We start from the raw sequence: 21,714 nt of genomic DNA, 5'->3' as shown, positions 1-21,714 counted from the left end.
TTCTGTGTTCTACAAAAGCATATAGCAATCAATTTACTCTTGGGAACAGGTTTCTAAAGCATTGTGTTGCCTGGATCTTGGGCCCCAAAATTGTACATTGATGCAACAGGGAAGCAACTCCAAAGCAGACGTGTTACTGCCCCTCATTGTCAAAGTGGTTCCTCAAAACCTCTCTGATGTTAATAGCAGCTCTCTGGGCTCCTCTGACAGCCCTAGCATCTGGCTGTTCAAACTGTGCAGCCAAGCGCTCTGCCTCAGTGCTCCACACCTGAGCAAACATTTCACTCTTAGATTCACACAGATTATGCAAAGTGCAGCATGCAGCTACGACCACGGGAATATTTTTATCCTTGGTAAGGTCTAGCCCGCCATTTAAACACCTCCAGCGAGCTTTCAAATGGCCAAAGGCACATTTGACTACCATGCGGCACCTGCTCAGCCTGTTGTTAAAATGCTCCTTGCTGCTGTCCAGGTGCCCTGTGTAAGGTTTCATGAGCCAGGGCTGTAAGGGGTAAGACGGGTCTCCCAGGATTACCATGGGCATTTCCACATCCCGCACTGTGAACTTGTGAACTGGAAAGAAAGTCCCCGCCTGCAGCTTTCTGTACAGGCCACTGTTCCTGAAGATGCATGCATCATGTGTCTTTCCAGACCAGCCTGCACTGATGTCCATGAAACACCCCCGGTGATCCACAAGCACCTGCAACACTATGGAGAAGTATCCCTTCCTATTGATGTATTCAGAGGCAAGGTGGTCTGGCGCTAAAATTGGAATGTGTGTGCCATCAATCGCCCCGCCACAGTTAGGGAAACCCATCTCTGCAGAGCCATCCACTATTTCATGCACATTTCCCAGAGTCATGGTCCTATGCAGCAGGATGCGATTTATTGCTCTGCACACTGGGAGTAATACAGCCCCAACAGTGGACTTTCCTACTCCAAACTGATTTGCGACTGACCGGTAGCAGTCTGGATTCACCAGCTTCTACACAGCGATTGCAACATGCTTCTCTACCGGAAGGGCAGCTCTCAATCTGGTGTCCTTGTGCCGCAGGTTGGGGGATAGCTCAGCACATAGCTCCAGGAAGGTTGCTTTATGCATCCTAAAGTTCTGTACCCACTGGTCGTCATCCCACACCTGCATGACAATGTGATCCCACCAATCAGTGCTTGTTTCCCTAGCCCAAAAGCGACGGTCTACCATACGCAGCTGCTCTGTGAATGCACAAAGCACTGATAAGTTGCTGCCGTCCATATCACACTCGGGTGCCTGCGATTCATCTTGTGCTAACTTTGCGAGTAACTGTGCTGCCATGCGCGATGTCCTCACGACAGCTGACAGCTAACAGCACATAGGAGAGAAGTGCGGGATTCATCCTCTCTTACTGCAGATGCTGGCGCACACTACAAAAGAATGACAGTTGGAACAACAGTGTGAAAGGAATCCAAAGACCTGTGGAGGGCTGGGACACAAAGCGATGCATGACAGTACATTTTGCACATCCCAGGATGCGCCACGCTCCGTTTCCGCATTCCCACAACACCTAGTGACGGATGGTGCCGCCAGGCATTGTGGGATACATACCCATAGTCCATTGTTCTCACTGTCAACAAAGGTGCTCAGAATGTGGACACAATCTGTCGACAGAGGGAGAAAATGTAGACACACTTTGGTGACTTTGCTTTTGTTGATTTTTCCTTGGCGACATTAGTTTAATCAAAAAAACTTGCCAGTGTAGACAAGTCCCAAGTCCCTGGACTCTACACTATACATCCCACCCCTTAGCTGATCACTGGCTTATGGGCCCATCTGAATTCCTTGCTTACTGCTCTTCCTTCATTTGCAGAAGTTGCTAGATTACAACATCTAGGGTAACAACTGGGGTAGATTCCTGAAATGTGGTTTTTGTGGCTTGCCTCTGCCTTTCTTCACTGACAGCTACTACTGTTGCCATCCTGAGTTCATAATGGATTCCTCCCCAAAATCTATTTTTAAATTAAAATGAGTTGGACGTGTCTCTCTTAAATTCACTTTTCTTTTTTCTTAAATAAAAGACTTAAAAAACCCAGCTTTTCTTGAAGAGGGAATAAAGGGAAGTTTGATTTGCTAGACTCCTAGAAGAAAAGATGTTCTGCCTCGATACATTTGAGAGATTCAGAGTGCTAGTATGCCTGAGTGAAATCTCTACCTATGAAGGCATCTGCAGTCTTGGGTCATTAATTTTATATCTAAGATAGAAAATCTTTTGTTCCTTAATTCTGTTTGTCACAACCTGGCCTGGTACAGTCTGGTACACTGTATGGTCCCCAGTCTATTGTGGTCCCATGTACTTCTAAGCCCCCAAATGGGCCTAACTCACCAGAAATAAAATATGTGACCTCTATCCCAGGGTATGTAACTGGCCATTTCACAACTATGTGCTTAGCAAAAGGCTAGCTGAACGGGATAAGCCTTGCATGCTGCACTTAAGGTGACAAAACTCAGGCTCCAGAGGTTGTAAATTTCATGGAGGCAATAAATTCCACAGCTGAGAGTACCTGTCCCAAATCTGGGGTTCATCTGCCTTATTGCCCCCTTGAAAACGTTGAAGACAGAAGCGGGATCCTGAAATGGGTGGTTAGGCAACCAGAGTGGAGTGCAGAATATCAAAGGGATGTTTTAAAGAGAAGGTGGGTGAGGTAATATCTTTTAGTGGCCCAACTTCTGTTGGTGAGAGAGACAAGCTTTGGCTTGCAGAGAGCTCTTTAAGTTCCCAGAATATTTTAGTACTGAACTTTGCTTTATGCTAAATCAGATCAGGTGACCAGATAGCAAGTGAGAAAAATCAGGACACTTTTTTTTTTTTTTTTTTGTTCAGAGGGAGGGGGGTATAGTTGCATGTCTAAACCAAAGCCCCTCATATCCGGATGTGGTGAGGTCATCCTCAGCCTGATTCACACAGGACACCCAGCCAGAGGCACCTGCTGTCATCCCCCCGGAAGCACAGCTGCAGCAGCCGCAGGATGGCGTGACTGACTGTGCAGCCGCAGACGCCGGCGCCCAGCAGACCCCATCCGCCTCCAGCGCGGACGAGTGCCCTCCTTCCCGCCTCCCCCACCCACGCGGCCTCCCAGCGGGGCACGCCCGCGCTCGCCCGCCCGCCCGCCTGCCAAGCCGGCCCTGGCGGCAGCCGCAGCTCCTCCCGCGGCGGGACACGTCAGCGCCGAGTCCCCGCCCGTGGCTGGCTCGGACTAGGTGAGCGGCTGTGGCCGGGCTGCTCAGCCTGCCGAGCCTGTGCCGACGCCGCGGCTGGGGAGCGCGGGAGCCGCCGCTGTTGGTGTGAGTAGGGCAAGCGCGGCTGCTGGCCGAGAGCGGGGCCCGGCTGGGGTTCGTTCCCGAGCGGAGGCTAGTAGCTGCCGCTCCGAGTGGACAGGACTCGCGGGGCACGCGGGGGCCCCAGCTGCGCTGTCCGGCGGGCGGGCGCCCTGGCCCCGCGGGGGAGGAGGACCTGGGGCGGGAGCGGCGGGGGGTCATTTCGCTCTCTGCTCTGCTCGGGCCGGCGCTTGGCGGCTCTGTCACCCTGAGGCGCTCGTGTGCCCGTGGGGAGGAGGCGGACGCACCGGGTAGCCTGAGCCTGGGGCTCCGCGCCAGCCGGGCATGGGGATGTTGGGGGGGTGGAGACGGGGGATCCTCGTTCACAACCCTCTGGGTCCAAGGGAGCCGCCTTTGCTTTCGGGTGGCCTAGGACGGGAGTCATTGGCTCCCCTGCTAAAGCGGGAGGGGCGGCCGGTGAGATTTAGCACGTCCCCCGTCGACCAGCCGTTACTGTCCTGAGTTGTCTTTGAAGCGCCAAAAGGGATAATGCATTTCTTGATATGTGTTCGAGTGGATGTTAATGCACCGCTGCCCCAACACTGCCGCTTAATGGGGACGGTCAGATGAGATGCCACGGGCTATATAGTCTGGTATTCGCTCTTCGAGTCCATGCCTACCTTGGCAATTTTAGGTAGCTCTCCCCCTGTTGCAGTAGCAATGGTGAGGGAAAACGTGTACATTGGCTATTTGTATTCATACCACTAAGTCACGTGAGGGGGGGATCCCCTGAGCCCAGCTAGCCACAGGTCTAGGCTAGTACTCTCACCAGCAATACTAGTGCGAGTGTAATGAGTGGGAGATTTTAAGAAAATCTTAGTGCAGACCCAGTCTGTATGGATTGGGGCAAATGATACAATAATTGTACTACAAGTACCATAGTTGCAACAGGATTTGGTCTTGTGCATGCAGGAAAACCAAACCGTACTGTAACACAATCAAGGCACTACTGTATAGTAGTAGTATAGATCAGTACATAGTGGTTATTGCCAGACCCAGTTCCTACAGAATGGGCTGCTGGTTTGGGCTTACTGGAGTGAAGGGATGCAGTTTTTAATGAAATTTAGGTAAATGAATTAGATCTGAGCTATTGCCACCTTTGGGGACGCTGGCTATAGCAGTATGTGCCCAAGGGTGTGATTGTTATATGTATACTGGGGACTTTTTCCATTTGAGATCCCACATTTGGGACTATTACTGATTCCCTTTCAGAATATGCCTTTCTTGCAAATTTGTTAGCTATCACAGGACTTGCTTCTCCAGTATAGTATAAAGTACTAATTGGAACAACAGAGAAATAATTTCTTCCTGTACTAGACTGTTAAGCAAAATTATGTCACACAGAACACTGTTATTGTGATTTCATAGGGTTTTTTTTCTTTGATAAACTGCTGCTGTTGACTATAAATAAGAAGTCCTGTACTATGCCCAGCATTATCTAATAAGGCTTTAATTCCACTGAGCTTTTCTAAAAAGTTGTAAGTGGTATGTTCACGTCACCAAGGCACCAGATGGATTTATAAAGCTTGAGCCTTATTCTGCTCTCTCATCCATCAGTGTAAAGCAGTAAATAGTAAACTTAGAGCATAAGTGAGATCAGAATCAGGCCCCTTAAAATATAATAATAATTATTAGTGTAGCATCTGGAATCCCCACTTATGGACCAGAACCATTGTGCTAGGCACTGTACAAACACAGAACAAAAAGACAGTTCCTGGGTCAAAGAGCTCACAATCTAATGTAAGAGACATCTGATGGATAGACAGACAAATATATTCATTACTTACAACATAACTTTTTAACTTCCCCCTATATTTAATTTTGCCTCCACCCACACATTTCTGCTCTCTTCTTTCCCATCTTGATTTTTTTAAAACAGCCTTGTTAGTTTTCACGAATTCATACAATGTTGTTCACTTTTCTATCATTTTCTTATAAACCCAGTGCTGGACACTAGTATTAGTTTGTTTTAATATGGCATATAATGTATCCACAACTGTTCATAAAACTGAAAATTCATTAAGAAATTCTACCAGCATTTTAATATATTTTGAATTTATATGCGTAAATAAAAAATACAGCTGTATTACTTGAATGTATTTATACTAATTCTAGGTGAGTTCATAAGGAGAGGTCCAAAGTTCTAGATATGGCAGTTAATCGATAACCACCAGTGAAATTTTGCTTGTGTATTCTAAAATCACCATTTTCTTCCTCTTTGGCTGCAACATGAACTGCTAGAGTTAGAGATTAATGCTTTTATACTACCTGAAAGAAGAAGTTCCCAGCTTTTACATTATAAAGTTACAAGTATTGCTTCCTAGATCTAGCTGTTTTGAGATTGTGATGGCTGAAATACTATCTTCTTTAAAGTGCATGTTTGACAAAGATAGTAATTAGAATTATTTGATTTTTAAGGTGCATTTTGCCCACAATCTGTTACCATCCCAATGGAAAAACATCACTTCTTTTTTGTCCTTGTGGTACATGAAATATTATGCTTAAGTCTGATCCCCTATAAACTATCAGTTTTCTGGTTTCTCCTTGCTCCCGATTTTGTAATGTGGCTGGCTAAATACTATCTTTACCCTTCACGGTCTCTCTCAGGGCTTGTCGACACTTGAAAGTTGTTTCAGATTGTTCGTGTGTGTTAACTGATTAGGAACAATTGTTCCAAAAGCAGCTTGTCCTCACTGCTTTATGCCCGTTAAAGCTGGTTGCTTTTTGAATCATCTTGTCCACATGGTGCTGTGTTTTACTGAAATATGTGCACAGCATTCAGGGCAGAAATCCCATGGTGCAATGTTCTGCCGCTAGGCTCAATGCATTTGGGGATTTTTCTTGTGGCACATAATAGGATACCTACTAGAAGCCACTGGAATTCTGAGACTTGGGGGTCAAATGAAAAAATTCCCATGATTCCTCTCCTTTTATCCCATCATTCATCTGGGTTTTGGAAGCCAGTGCCATTGTCAGACTGCTGTCAGGCAGCATGCGGGGAGACATGGCTGAGTGCTGTGATCCTGATGGTAGTTAATACAAACTGGCAGATGCACATGTATTGGCAGTCATGCTTTGGGTAACTTGAGAGACAGCCACGGTGGTGCTGTGGCAATATGAGCACAGGAGGATGAAATTGAGCAGTGACCTCTGTACAATCTTTTCTAGGAGCAAGGGCTTCTCTTAGTGAGCTGCCACTTCTGGACTCAGGCAACCAGCACTTCCTAGTGAACAGGATAGTGCTGCAGACCTGGGAAGACCAGCAATGGTACTAGTACTTAAGGATGAGAAAGCCCACTTTACTAGAAATCTGTGCAGAGCTCACCCCAGAGCTGTAGTAGTGGAACACATACATGACAGCTCCCTTCAGCATGGAGACGCATGTGGCTATTGCTGTCTGGAAGCTTGCCATCACGATTGCTAGTGGTCTTTAGTTAACCAGTTTGGTATTGGTAGATCAACTGTGGAGCTGTTGTCCTGGAGGTATGTGCTGCTATCAAGAAGTACTGGCTCCTTTTTATAACTTCTTTTAATGAAACTCCTCTTAATTCTATCCCTGATGACCTTCGTGTGGGACACCACAAACTCCTACATGTTTGTCATATCTCTTTTGTAATTTCTTGACGTTTGGAAGAAAAGAAGGAAACATTTCTCTAGCTGGTTGATTTAAAAACAAAACAAAAAAACCCAACAACTTGTTAGAAGTTGCTCAGAGGTGTGGAATGTTTTAAGTAATCCTGGCCCAAATGGAGAAGTTGACAGAGGGCAGGTGACTAATTCAATGTGGCATGTTTCTGCAATATATTGATATTACTTCCTCATATGTGATCTATAGCATGCATAGGCTCTTGGTTTTGGAATCAAGGAAAAGTGCTGCATCTGGATAATTTAAGATCAGGTGATCTTTTTCCTAGTTAAATATTCTGCTAAAACCTATTTAATCACAGGAAAATAACTCTGCAGCTTATTTTTTCTGATACTAAAAGTAATTGGACCCAGATCCTCAAAGGTATTTAGGTGCCTAACTTCCATAAAAACCAGTGGAAGTTAGGAGCCTGTATTTCTTTGAGGATCTGAGCCTTAGGAGAAAACTGTACCTGTATCCTACAGGAATTCCAGGCTCCAGACAAAATAAATCTTGATATTGAGTGTTAAATCCTGCTCATCTTACTCATTCACTCAAAAGGCCCTAATGAAGCCAAAGGGGCTATGTGTAAGAATTTAGCCCCAAATCTATCTAGGTATTTATATTGTCCGGTCAATATAATATCTAAATTCTGCCCACTATTTAAAAATAGAAACAATTAATCTCTCTCTCTCTCACTCTCTCTCTCCTTTCCCAGCCTGTAAAAATAGATTGGTTAATGTATATGGTTTTGAAACATGTATTTGTTTGTGTGGGTGAAGAATTTATTGAAGCCGAGCTATATCAAGGAAATGAGTTTGGCATTTAGCTTTCGGAAATGGGTAGGCCTGTGGCCACTCCTGTCACTGAGTTAGATCTATTAATTAGGTGCATATCTCTTATGAAAACCTTCCTCTGCTGGTCAACAGGATGAATGTTCCATTGAAACTAGTGTGGAGAGAGAAAGAGAGGAGGTAATTTGGTCAACTATGAACAGTCCTAACTGAGGGCTCTGAACATCAAGACGGGATCTTGAACCAAATTCTGTATTCAATGGGAAATCATTGCAGAGAGTGGAGCATTGCAGTGACTTATTAACAGTGACTTATGATGCTAAGGAAACTGGCTGCTGCTTTTTATATGAGCTGGAGCTTTACTCTTAGATATGAGATGAAGTGATCAAGCCAAATGGTAATGAATTCATGGATCTCTATGGGCAGCCTACATCCAATGGGATGGGACACAGTCTTCTGTCCATTTGCAGTTGGAAGCAGACAGTGTTTACCCCCATGGCTATTAGGGCACCCATTGGCCCTAAGAATTGCAAAAAGATCCCAAACCCTGAAAACCAGTTTGACAATCCAAGGACAGATCAGGCCCTCATCAGTGAGGAATGTTACTGAAGAGGCAAGTTCTTTGAAGCCTTCTCCTCTTCTTACCAGCGTTGTCTGAATCTTACCTGAGCTCAGCTTTAGCCAGTTGCTCTTCATCCAGGTCCTGACTTCTTCCTGACATTAAGATAACTGGACGATGGCTTTTGTAGCAGGATTCAGTCCCAGAGCGCATCCCCTTAGGGCATGGTAAGGCACTACAAGCACCCTGCCTTCAATTCCCTCAGGTTTTTCCCCAATAATTCATTCGCAATGTAGAATACTAAAACTACATGTTTCCTCTTGGGACCTAATTTGTTAAGTCTTACATATTACAGTCCCCTTTGGCCCTTCTGAGCCATTATCCTTCCTTCTCTGGGCTTCCAGTTCACTCTTGTTCCAGGGCTTCAGGTCCCAGTTCCTCTGACCCCGGAGAGCTGACTCTCATGCTCCAGCCCCTGACCTCTCTGGGGAGTCTTTCCCACAGTTTCCTTGAACTCTGGTCTTTAGACTCTCAAACTGCTTACCCCTGGTTCAGGGGCTCCACAGCCCTCCTCCTTGGGGCTGGGTTGTGATTCAGTCAAGCTTCCTCATCTCACCAGCATCTGAGTTCTGATTCTGCTCCAAGGAGCTTCCCTTGGTCTCTAGACTCACGCTCTATTTCTCCTTGGTTCTGGGGCTGTACTGTAACTTATGGCTAGGGCCCTTTGTTTTCAGTTTTCATTTTAATATTTCCTGGGAATTTATCAGTTCATTACCACAACAATAAAAACAGGTGAAAATCAGTGCAAAAAACTATTAATTTTTCTGGGTAAATATTGTGGTTTATCTTGATGAATGGAAAGACGGGGGGTAAAAGTATTCAGTAGCTTTGAATTCCATTCACCAATGTGGTTTGCTGCAGAACTAAAACAGAACTCAAAACACAATGCCACCTCTGAGTTTAAGAAAACAATATATCTCTAATTTCCAAATAAAACTTTTCATTTGACTAAACCATTTACTGTTGTAGACTTAGAACTATTAGCCCATAAATATATATATTTAATAATTGGGCCGCACCATTTGCAGCGAATACACTCAACTTTATCCTTTTCTCCTGTTTTTGTTTTTTTAAAGCTTTTGAATACTTCCTTATGTTCTGAAACATATTCTGATACAGATTTTTGTTTTCCCATTTTAGTGTGTCAAATCTTTAAATTGTTATCTGTGAACAGCTTGAAATTTGTACATGATGGGCATGTGAGTCATCGGCACGTTCAGATGCACACACACTTCAGAGCTTGTGTGCATACCTGTTTGTTTATAGTGTGTATCTTCTAGACTAATACATAGCCTTACTTCAACAGGCAGCTTTGCATAAAGACACAGACTAATGCGTGTGAGATACATGTATTACGATAATATAAGGTATTTATTTTCCTAATAAAGCAAGTTGGTTTTTTCAAATATATTTGAATGATACAAAAGCAGGGTGAAAATCAGAAAAAACTGAATAATACTTTTGGTAAAACCCAGGAATTTTTCTGTAAAAATTGGTTTAAACTGAAAACAAAAGGGCTTACTTATGGCAGATATCCTCAGCCCACCAACATGCAGATGCTGGTTCCCATCCAGGAACCCTTTCCACAGGCCCTAACCCTATGCTTCTGCTTCTCTTCCCCAGCTCAGTACTGGGTTTTATCATGTCAGGAGGCATCTGATTAACACCTGGCCCCATTCCCAGCTTGGCTGCTGATCCCTAGAACACCGGTTTTCATGAAGAGGGCACATCATGGAACAGGGGTTGGCTGGCCCCCAGGCTCCATTGCTCATAAAGTGGACAGACCACCTTGTTACAGTGCTGTTTACATTTGCTGTAAAAGAGGTGCATTGTAGGGTACTGTCTGCATCCTGCTGGCACTTCAGACTCGCTCCCTCAGTAGCTTCAACGACTAGATATTAAATAATAAGAGCAACAGGATTGAACTTTGCAGGAGAGGGCTCATAACAACCCTATAGTCTTGGCCTGAAAGAAAGGACTTAAGCCATTTCAAATGAGTTTCTGTTTGCTCCTGCATCATCTTAGAGGCAGGATTTATTTGTGTTCAGTGGCATACAATGCCACAGAGAGGTCTAGCAGGATGTGTGCTGGTGTACTTCCATTGTCTAAGAACAAACGAACACGGAAACATAAGGGTTCTGTACCATAAGATCTTCCATAAGATGTCTTGGGAATTCTGAGTGTGAAATGAAAACATGACTTGTGAGCATGATGATGATTTTTTCCTTGCTGTTGTCTTATATCATGTGTCTTGAAGTGTCTGTCCTTTAGTATTTTGGGGGTTTTCTGGCTTAAGAAAATACTTTTTTTTTCCCTACCAGAGTGGACAGATGGAAGAGAAACACTATATTTTTATAACAAAACATCCGCTTTACTGGAATGTGAACAGTGATTCATTTAGGGGGGAAACACTGTGACCTTTCCGTGTATGTGCAGCCAACAAATTATTGGAATCTTAATTCCAGCTTCCTGCTGCTCCTTTCCCTCAAGGTCCTAACTCCTAGCCAATTCTTTGTATACACACAATAATTATAATATAATTGGGTGTCTATTAATAAACTTGTCATTTTTAATCACTTGTGTAGTCGGAATGTAAGTTTTGGATTAGTCATAATTTTGGTATCTGTTGTAATGCGATCTTGGTCACGTTCTGGGAATGGGAATTTTTATTTCACCCAAGATGTTTTACTCAGACCGGGGGAGAAAGAGGTTCTAAAAATCCAGAATTAAAGGGTAAATTCAAAAGCTGAACGGAAGACAGTACTTTACAGGGGGAAGGGCAATAGCTAAGTAACATATGTAGGCATAAGCCTTGTTGATAAAAGAGCATTTTGGCAGTGTCAACATGTCTAATGTGCCTGTGACATCCCCACTCACAAGAATTTGCAACCGTGCACAAGTGTTCACAACTGCCATTGTGACTGAACTTGCTTTCAGCAAGGCTAAATACTCTAACTTTGTCCACACTAGTGGTGTAGCTAGGAATGGAAATTTGGGTGGGTCCCAATTTGTGGTGGATAGGCAATGACCAAAGGTCTGATATCACAGCAGCCCGTAGCCTCTAGGGCAGGTAACCAGTCCCAAGCCTCCTCCTTTTTCCACCCAGGGTGACCTGAAGTGCTCTCACCTTGACTGCAGAGTGTCATCTTGCACAGCTCATTGCACTTCCTTGCCTCCTTCAGATAGGGATGGGTCTAGCCTGCCTTGGTCTCCCTTCCCTGTATTCGCAAAAAGAAAAGGAGGACTTGTGGCACCTTAGAGACTAACAAATTTATTTGAGCATAAGCTTTCGTGAGCTACAGCTCACTGCATCCGCTGAAGTGAGCTGTAGCTCACGAAAGCTTAAGCTCAAATAAATTGGTTAGTCTCTAAGGTGCCACAAGTCCTCCTTTTCTTTTTGCGAAAACAGACTAATACGGCTGCTACTCTGAAACCTTCCCTGTAGTGGCTTTGGGCACAGGCCAAAGCTGACCAGTGCCACCCACTGAGGAGGTACCGCTGGCTGGAACAGGTGGTGTTTAAGAGTTACTAATTTGGGTTTAGCTTAAAGTTGATGCTTAAAATAAAGTAAAATAAGCCACTCAAACTGAAATGGTGTTCACACAGGGGTTTGCACCTGTTTAAATAATTTTTAAAAACTGATTTAAATTAGTGAAGTTTATTGTGTAGACGAGGCCCAATTTGCTACCTCTCCCAAACATACAGGAGTAAACTTGAGAACTCTGGAACAACGCAGGTATGAGATGTGCCCCCAGTTTGCAGGGAAGCTACTTGTCTGACGCCTTGGATGCTATACTTTATTATTGATATTCAGAGGTGCCTAAAAGTGTGCTAAGTGCTGTGCTAACAAATATAGGAAGGCATAGTCCAATTCAGTGAGCTTTCAGTCTAAAATGACAGACTGATGAACGGTGTAGGAAAGAGTTGGTACGTACCCGTAAAGTGGTCAAAGTAATGATTAGCCAAGTCTTCACATCTCTCTTTGTTCTTTTTAAAATTATAAGATATTCTCAACTAGCCTTTTACCTCCTCTTATTATTTAACTAATATCTCCTCGGAGGTCAAAGGGTATGTCTCACTGGGATTGGCAGTGTGACTGCTGCTCAGGTAGGTATACCCACAGCAGTTTTAATCTAGCTAGTTCAACTAAAAATAGCAGTGAAGATGCAGCAGCATGTACCATATAAGCCTGCCCAGAACCCTGGCATGTCCATGCGTTACTAACCCATGCCAGGATCTGTGGTACTATATCTTCATTGTTCTTTTAGCTGGGTGAAATTCTAAGGTCTGTGTCATACAGGAGCTCAGAGTAGATCATTATAATGGTTCCTTCTGGCCTTAAAGCATGAGAATTGGTAAATTAAGTTTATCCTAGAAGCACGACGACTTGAAGTAGAGCTGATCAAAATGCACAGAGAGCTGACTTCACTTGCTAAACTCTTTTTCTTATCTTTCCTCATACTTTGTGGTGCAATTGTGTAAGCTGTTTGGGATTGGTCAGTCTCAGGGAAGCGTAGTGGATGCTGTCATTCAAGAGATGAGAACCTTTGCATTTATTATGGTTATTTTACTTTACAATATATATACCCTGTCTGCCTTTACAGACCTCTCCTCAGACCACTGATATTGGGCTGGCAGTTCTAGTTCTGTACTTCAGAGCAGGCTTCTCCTTTTCATTTTACTTCGTTGGTCTCAGGAAACAGACCAGATTGTAGCACACTTCCTACAGGTGACCAGACCCTGCTTCTCAAAAATACCAGTTTTGACACACCATGCAAAACAGAACAAGAAAGGTTGTTTAAAAAAAAAAAAGATTATGTAACTCTTTGGAAAGGCAATTCAAAGTAGCAGAAATCTTAAATACAGAAAACATAAATTAGATGAGAAGTTTAAGAAATGATTGGAGCTAGGCCCAAGCTGGGACCTCAGATCACAAAGTATGCAAAAGGTTCAGAACATTAAAAGGAGCAAGTGTGGAGGGGAAGGATCAGATGGTGGCAGCCTTTGCATGTGTGAATCTATTTGAAAAAGTAGTGTTGCAGTAAGCATGCACTGTGTTCACTAGCTTCTTCTCTGCTCAATTAGCATTAAAAGGACCGCATTTGGTCCTCCCTTCTCATAATTACAGGGGGTTGTTATTCCAGAGACATACTTTGAGAAAGTAATACTTTTCAGAATAGACTTAATTTACATTTATAATATGTTTAACTCCTTAGACATGCCCATATTGTTTCTGACATAGGTTCAAGATCTTCCTTCTAACCAAGGATTTTGGCCAAGGCTCCAGGATGCTGATAGGTTACGCCCACATCCCCTAATGTATTTGTGTAACTAACTGACTTCCTTTGAGAATCCAGGTCTCAGTCTCTATTTATCTGCATGGGATCCTTGCTGCTGCCTCTCTTTCCAACTATAAGTATAAGTGACAAAGTGTATAAGTGACAAAGCTCCAGTTTAGTTGTTTGTAACTGCATCATACAAAAATGTCTGCCTTAGGGTCTTATACTGCTGCCCATCACCCATAGTATTTGAGCACCTGATCTGTGTGTGTGTGTGTGTGTGTATATATATATATATCTATATATAATTTATTTATGCATATTTATATTTATAAGTGTATGCACATCTATGTATTTGTATTTTGTAACTGAATATAAATAATCAACACACGTTTGACTCCCTACACTAAACTTTTGATTTTACGTGGAAGATGCTCAGATACTGAAGCAACAGGTGCCAGGATAAAGCTGTAAGATAAGATTAAAAACAGCATTTTCTCACAGGGTATAGAAAAGGAAATCACAAACATTTTCGTAAGGCAAGAATACATATTAACAGAGAAATCGTCTTGTGAGCTACCAGCCCTTCTGTTTGTGGAGATCACCTCTCCTCTCATAGACCATTGTCTAATACCCTTCTGACAACTACAGCAATTGCTTACACAGAAAAGTAACTTTAGGAAATTTATTTAATGTAGTTAGTGGCTTTTGCAAACAAGTAGCAGAGCCCACATTATGTGACAATCCATCTCTCTGTGGACCAGTCGTTCTGCATGGAGCACTGTTGGAGAGCTGGAGCCATAGAAGAAGAATTTTGAAGGCTTCCAGAATGACTGCAACAAACTCACATCCTTCCCCAATGAATAACCAGTCGTCATGATGAAAATTGACACACATCACAAAATCAGTCCCACCACCCATGCCTACCATCTCCAATAGTTGCCTAATAATTGGCATAGCTCTGGCCTTTTGAGTGTTCTCTAACCAAGATTAGACTGACGTAATGGGTAAGCAACCAGATGAAATAGCAGAAAGTATATGAGATCCCTTGATGGAGCTTATGTTTGTTATCTGAGGACTCTACAATGGGAAGATGGGAGAAAAAGAAAATACATTGTAGGCTGTGTATGAATGTCTTGTTTTTTAAATTATGGCCATCTTGAAGCTTCTCAGAGGTTTGGAATGTGAGTCATTCTGCAGCTAGAGAGGGATTATTAGACAGAGTGCAGGTGACACAGTCAGACTTGCTTAATAAATCCCAATTTCATTTGCAGAGTCATGTAATATCACCTGTCTGTCACTGCCACGTGCTGGTGTGTGTATAATTATTTTTTGGGGGAGGGCTGATGATGATCAAGTTTGATTAATTAAATTAATGGCTCTTTGATTCCCAGGTTCCTGAGTAATGCATGACACTCTCCTAGATAAATGTTTTTTAGGTGATTTCAATTCATTTTCTGATAGAGCAGTTCTTGATAGCAAGGATGGTTGCCACATAGAATGGTGAGCATGCTTGATTGGAAATAGGCATCATGACGTTAAAGAGAAATCTTTCTATAAGATGAGCATTTCATCAGCCATTGAGCTGAAGTCCTGCATGAATGTGAGCAGTTTCACTTCGGCCTCTTGACAGTGGCTGCTCAAAGTCCAAATTTCAGGAGGAACTCTGTAACTTGCTTCAGCATGCTTTATCAAAGGGCTGTTTTTGAAATTGTCCCTCATTGCTGGCTTGTGGCCAGTGCTTAAATTGTAATGAAAGAGGTGCCGGGGCTCAAGCAATTTTTTTTACATTCATAACCAACGCAGCAAACCCAGAGGTGCCGGGGCTATGAACTGCCAAGCCTAGAGATGCTGGGGCTGAGCCCCAGCACAAATTAAGCACTGGTTGTGGCTGCCGAAATCCTGCTGATAATATGGAGTCCCTTATGGAAAAGTGCCCAGTTTCGTTTGAAACTGTCCTTGTTTCCTTTTAATAGCCACGTCAACGAAGTGCTTTTGCTGCTGGTGTGGAAGACCATGACTGGAATGTGCATTGGCAACCTGAGGCAGAAGGACAGCTCGTCCTCATGGATCTTTAATTTGGTTAAATTAACATCTGAATACTGCATAGAATTAAGATACATTTATTTTCCTTTGATTATTTCCTCATATTTTCAGTGGGGCAGTGCTCTAGTAACCACAGCTCCACTGCAGCTTGGCAGCAAGAGAAGGACAGGTTGATGCTGTGAATGCCAAACTGAGGTATGAGAGAGAAGCAGAGATCCTGTTTGGACAAACAGAAATGGACATGTCCATGGCCTAGAGTAATGGACAAAATCCTTTGTCTGTGGGAAGAACGATTCAGACCTAGGCACAAGTGCCCCTATATGTCTGTCTGTTAAAATTTTTAATACTAAGTTGTTTCCTTGTTTCAGGAAGTAACTTATTGTATGTTTTATGTAAGTAGTCTTGTGTCTGTTAACATATGAGTGATGGGGTCCATCTGCATCTACCCCAGCTGATTCTCTAAGGCCACGGGAATGATCCAAGGATTGGAAAACATGCCTGATAGCGAAAGTTTCAAGGAGCTCAATCTGTTCACCTTAACAAGGTAAAGAGGTGACTTGATCGTAGTCAATAAGTACCTTCCTATGGAAATTTGATAATAGAGGGCTCTTCAGTCTAGCAGACAAAGCTATAACAAGATCCAGTGGTTGAGGGTTGAAGCTAGACAAGTTCAGAGTAGAAATAAGGCAAAAAATTTTAAGTGAGGGATAATTAACTATTGGAACAACTCAGGAGGTTGTGATGGATTCTCCATCATTAGAAATTTTTAAATCAAGATTGGATGTTTTTCTAAAAGAGATGCTGTAGTTCAAACAGGAATTAATCCAGGGAAATCCTATGGCCTATGTTAGGCAGGAGTTCAGACTATATGATAACAATGGTCGCTTCTGATTTTATACTCTATGAAAGAACAGCTTGACTTCAGATGGCAGCTTGAAATGAGTATTTTCACAATCCCACTTGAGTGTCATAGGCTATAGCCAAAAGGGAACTAGCAACCCTACTTATTAATACACTGAGGATCATATTCATTGCTGGTATAACACTGGTTGAAGTCAATAGCTTACACCAGAGCTGAATTGATTCAAAATTGTCTAGAGAGGTCTGCATGTGGAGTAATGGAAGCACTGCACACGTGAATGAAACATAAGAGGAAGTGAAATTGAAACAGGAGAGCTTATTGTGAAGTGAGGAGTTACTGGTTAATGCAGTGTATTTCTTGTGAGTGTGAATTTTATGTTAAATATAGAGAGGCCAGTGACACTGGATCCCTGCAAGTGTAAGGAAGACTACAGTCCTGGCAGGGCAGGACCTAGCCAGAGGTGGAGGACAAGCCCCCATTTGGGGGAGGTTACCTGGCTGATGAATGACTCCTACCCAGGGACTGAGCCATTCAGCCTCAGAGTGGCCTCCTGCCGCCCTAGCGGCGGTGGCTCCTTGCACTGCTGGCCAGAGGTCTCTACCCTGGCAGGAGCATCCTCAGCCTGCCTGGACCTTGTGCCTGCAGGGATCAAGTGTCACTGCAGGGAACTTTCTGCAGCCCTGCTGTCATGGGGGTCTCCACTCTGCCCCACGAGGACCACAGCCTTCCTTGTACCTGTTGGCATGGGTATTGCCAGCCTTGTTGCAGCACAGGGAGCCCTCTGTAGCTCCGCACAGCTCCACTCACTCACCCTAGGACAACAGGATTGCGGAGGGCTCTCTGCATTGCCACAGGACCGGTGACAACCAATCCCTGAAGGCACGTGTGTGTGTGTGTGGGGGGGGTGGGGGTGGGGGGTGAGGCTGAACTTGCTTGTTACCAATAGATATTTTTTGTTGTTTTCAGTGTGTCAGCTGAAACCCATGTTTGCTGATATCTATTGATTTATATCGAATCCTGCCTAGCCTAAATGTCTAGTACCTGTAAGAGGTGCCAGACTGGTAACTTTGGAAACCAAAGCTCTTTAATAAACAGAAATAGTCCTGCTTTGGGCAGTGCCAAGTCATTTCCCACCTCTTCTCTCCATTGTGCTGCAAACTCTGTTATTCTGAAAGGACTACTCTAGGGGTGAGAGGGTAGTCCCAGTGCCACACCCTTTGCCTCTGCTGAAATTAGCAGTGGTGGCTACAATGACCTGAACAGATACTATCAACTCACTTCACATAGGACAGTTAGCTTCCCCCTGTAGGTAAGCCTCTGTAAAAAGTGGAACTCATTCCTTCCTGAAATGTCTGTTATACCCCCAGTGTGGTCCTGAGATGATCCAAACAAAACATATATTCCCTCTGAAGATAGACAATAGTTCTGCAATAGGCACATATCCCAGTTCTATAAAAGATTTAATGGTGGTATGATCCATTTACTCCTTTATAGAAGTTCAAAAGTTTGTCTTGCACCAACAGAAGTTGGTCCAATAAGATATTACCTCACGCACCTTGTCTCACTTTATAGAATGTGCATTTTATAAATCTAATTACATTTAGATGTCTAAATTTTGAAAGTACTTGGCCATTGAACAACTGTGTTCAATAACCAGGTAAGATATTGCTTCCCATTTCTTCTGATCTATTAACAGTGAGCTGGAAGAACATCCAATGCATACCCCTGCCTGACATGTGGTCTTTGAGGATATGTCTATGCTGCAATTAAAAATCCAAGTGTAGACACTTGGTTTGGAGCCTGGGCTCTAGGGCTCTGCAGGGTGGGAGGCTCACAGAGCTCGGGGCGCAGCCCGATACTGAACATCTATACTGCAATTAAACAGCCCCTTAGCCTGAATCCCACGAGCCTGAGTCAGCTGGCATGTGTCGACATACCCTTAGAAATAGCCCTGAGCCTGGGCCTTAAGCAAAAGCAATAGTCAGTCACTCCCAGAAGGAGGCCCCGGATGTCCTGTGTTCCATGTATAGGACTTCTGACTCCTCACAAAAAATGTCCCAGTAACACAATCACCTGTGAAATACCCAGCTCTATTATCCCTTTTTTATTTTAAAATTAAGCTCTTCCCCTCCTGTTTGCTCACTTTTTCTCTCAGTATCTGCATTTTCTTTACAAATCCCTGTGGAAGATCCTTCATTCTGGAACATAGTAAATTCAGTGTGCGTTTGAGTTTTATAGGTTATTTGGAATGGAATCCATGTGAAGATGAAGTTTAAACATTAGTTGTTCCCTCATCATGACTACAGTAAAATGGCAAGGATCATTTTATATTTGTAGAGATGCTCAAAATAACTTGTCATCCTTGCCATTTTTCAAAGTCAGGGAGAAAGGAGAGTACAGTGAGCATTAAGTATTGTTAGAGATTTAATTATGATCTGTCACAGGGAACCCTAGAAGGAAAATTCTGTGAAATAACTACCAGAAAATGCGTGTGAGGACTTTGGTTGTATGTGGTAGATTTTGGTAGTGAATGGTCAACTATTACCCAGGTCTGAAAACAAAATTACTCTTCCCTAGCAACAATTGAAGTTGGTTGTTACGTTGGCTCCTTTAGAGATATCCAAAGACGGATGGATGGATATTGAATAGGGGATCAGTGTTTCTTGTTTACGGGAAGCATAACAAGAGGATTTGTGGAATGGACTAGAGGTTTGTGAATAATATCAGAACACGTAAAAGAACCAGCAGATGCCACCAAATAACAAAAGGCTGATCATACAATTGCCATATAATCGAATATAAATACAACCTAAGCTGTTGGGAGAGGTGAGAGATTTCTCTCTCCTTTATTCCATATTCTGCTGCCAGTGATTTAGAGACTGCCAATCCCTGAGTGAGTTGCAGAGCTTGAATAGGATGCTGGGGCAGAAAGCAATTGGTTCTTTTGATCATGTTTATTTGCTTAGTGCTCAGGCCATCCCTGAGTACTCACACTGGCAATTTTTTGTGCCTATATAGTATAGCTTTAAGTTTGGCTATTAGTTAGGTTTGGGAGTGTAGGGAAATTGTTAGTGTCAGCCTGTCCTGCCGTGGCTCAGAGTGTATCAATCTCAGGGGAGACTGTTAAGAAGCAGGGTACAAACACCAAATTGGTTGAGAGTTCTGTACTTAGATTTCACCATCCTCCCTGATTCCTTGCATATTTATATCTGCCTCTGGAAATTTCCACTCCATGAATCCGACGAAGTGGGTATTCACCCATGAAAGCTTATGCTCCGATATGTCTCTTAGTATATAAGATGCCACAGGACTCTTTGCCGCTTTTACAGATCCAGACTAACACAGCTGCCCTTCTGATACTTAACAATGTTTAGGCTACTTCCAGTCCCAAAGGACCAGTCACTTATCTTAGGTGCAACTGACCTGGGGTCTCACACCAAAGACAACACTTGTAGTCAGTCCTACAATAAACTATCTGAAGATGTATTAACTAGGAAAAGGAAATGAGTTATTTATAAGGTTAAAGCAGGTAAACATACACACAAATGAGTTAGTTTTAAGTTTCAAAAGGTAATAGAAGCTTCTATAATAAGCAAGCTCTATATGTTCCCTAGGGCTAACCCAGACTTAACACTGGGGATCTCTTGTTTATGCCGAGAAAACCTTGTTCTCTGGAGTCCAAGCAGCATAGAGATACTGTTCCGCCTTTTTATTCCTTTCCCCCTTCTGCTTTGAGTTGCAAACTTAGCTGATGGGAGGAATTCACTTGCATGTCTCCTTTTCATGGGGGGGTGCGATGGGGGGGCAGAGTGCAATCAACAAAGTCTTTTGTTCTCTGATGTTCCACAGTAACTTATTTGGTGTTGATGGGCCTTCTCTGGCAGGACCTAACACAGCGGTGGGGAAACTTTTTGGCCCGAGGGCCACATCTGGGTATTGGTATGGAAATTGTATGGTGGGCCATCAATGCTCACGAAATTAATAATTCAGAGATAGTCAAATAAACTTTATTAAATAAAAATACATTCTAGTGGGGAAAAAAAACATAAAAACCTTACTTACTATTATAAATATACCATCGTAACAACGTATTACAATAATTAAACCAAACTTACCCCCTTTCCATGCCCTTTCTCTCTAGCCTGGATTTGTTGGGCATCAGCTTCCAGTCATTGGAACTCATTGAGATTCACCAGCCCCCTGCCCTCAGAAATCTCGTCGTCCTCCACGTAGGTTCCGACAGCCCATAACTTTGAAACAGCCACAGAGCGCTCCCTGGCCAACTACTCTTTGTTTTATCCTCAATTATGGAAAATTAACACTACTAAAACATAAGCGTCACCTAAGCCAACAAGTAGCAGGCATGTGGGCTTGCATGTTCCAGGCTCTGACGGTGCATGAGGCGCGTTTGGGTTATGCAGCTGGAGTAACGTGTCCCCTCACGCCCGTCATGCAGGTCCTGAACACGCTGGAGCGCTGGGCTCACGCAGCGGGGCAAGCCCCGACCCCGTTCCCCGGCCGAAGCGAGGCAATGGAGCTTGAGGGCTGGATCCAAAGGTCTGATGGGCCGGAGTTTGCTTACCCCTGACTTGACACCTTCTTTTGGATGCCAGCATTTCACAGTAATTAGTATCTGTTTCCTGTCTGGTGATTTACACAGTTTCAGAGGCTTACAAAGCAAATGCTCACACATTGCCTTACAATATGTAATACAGAGGTTATAAGTGAGATTAATGCATGCAGCAACTTACAAACATTCAGTAAAAGCTAAACATGTTTTTATAATTCTTATACCCATTTTCACAATACTAACACACACGTGAACCAGACTGATTCCAGCTATGTGTTTGTCAGTATTCAAGTGAGGCATGGGAACCTTGGCATAAGCTGGCACCTGGTTTGCCAGTGTCATAGCTATTCATCTAATAGCAAAACTTAGTTTTCAAGATAGTGATATTCCTGGGAATGTTCTATTGCAGGGGTCAGCAAACTTTTTGGTCCGAGGGCCATGTCTGGGTGGGGAAATTGCATGCAGGGCCATGAATGTAGGGCTGGGGCAGGGGTTTGGGGTGCTGGAGAGAGTGCAGGGTGTGGGAGTGGGTGCAGTGTGCAGGAAGGGGCTCAGGGCAAGGGATTG

At 43.6% G+C, this 21,714-nt stretch overlaps 1 protein-coding gene across 3 annotated transcripts in view; it reads left to right on the top strand.

Annotated features, from left to right (window-relative positions):
• The first annotated feature begins 2,593 nt into the window (after positions 1-2,593).
• SNX10 (sorting nexin 10) overlaps positions 2,594-21,714 on the top strand; it is a 63,558-nt gene continuing 44,437 nt past the window's right edge. The window contains exon 1 of one of the 3 annotated variants that reach the window (XM_043541022.1): positions 2,594-3,235. The gene's annotated coding sequence lies outside the window, so the exon portion shown is untranslated. Of the gene's footprint in view, positions 3,368-21,714 lie in introns of all 3 variants that reach the window. The other 2 variants (XM_037890506.2, XM_037890507.2) reach the window with 2 other exon arrangements.

The sequence above is a fragment of the Chelonia mydas genome, chromosome 2 (assembly GCF_015237465.2).
Source record: "Chelonia mydas isolate rCheMyd1 chromosome 2, rCheMyd1.pri.v2, whole genome shotgun sequence".
In the NCBI taxonomy this organism is placed as follows: Eukaryota; Metazoa; Chordata; order Testudines; family Cheloniidae; genus Chelonia; species Chelonia mydas.
Note: the sequence above shows the minus strand (reverse complement) of the source record. Positions and strands in the feature narration are given on the sequence as shown.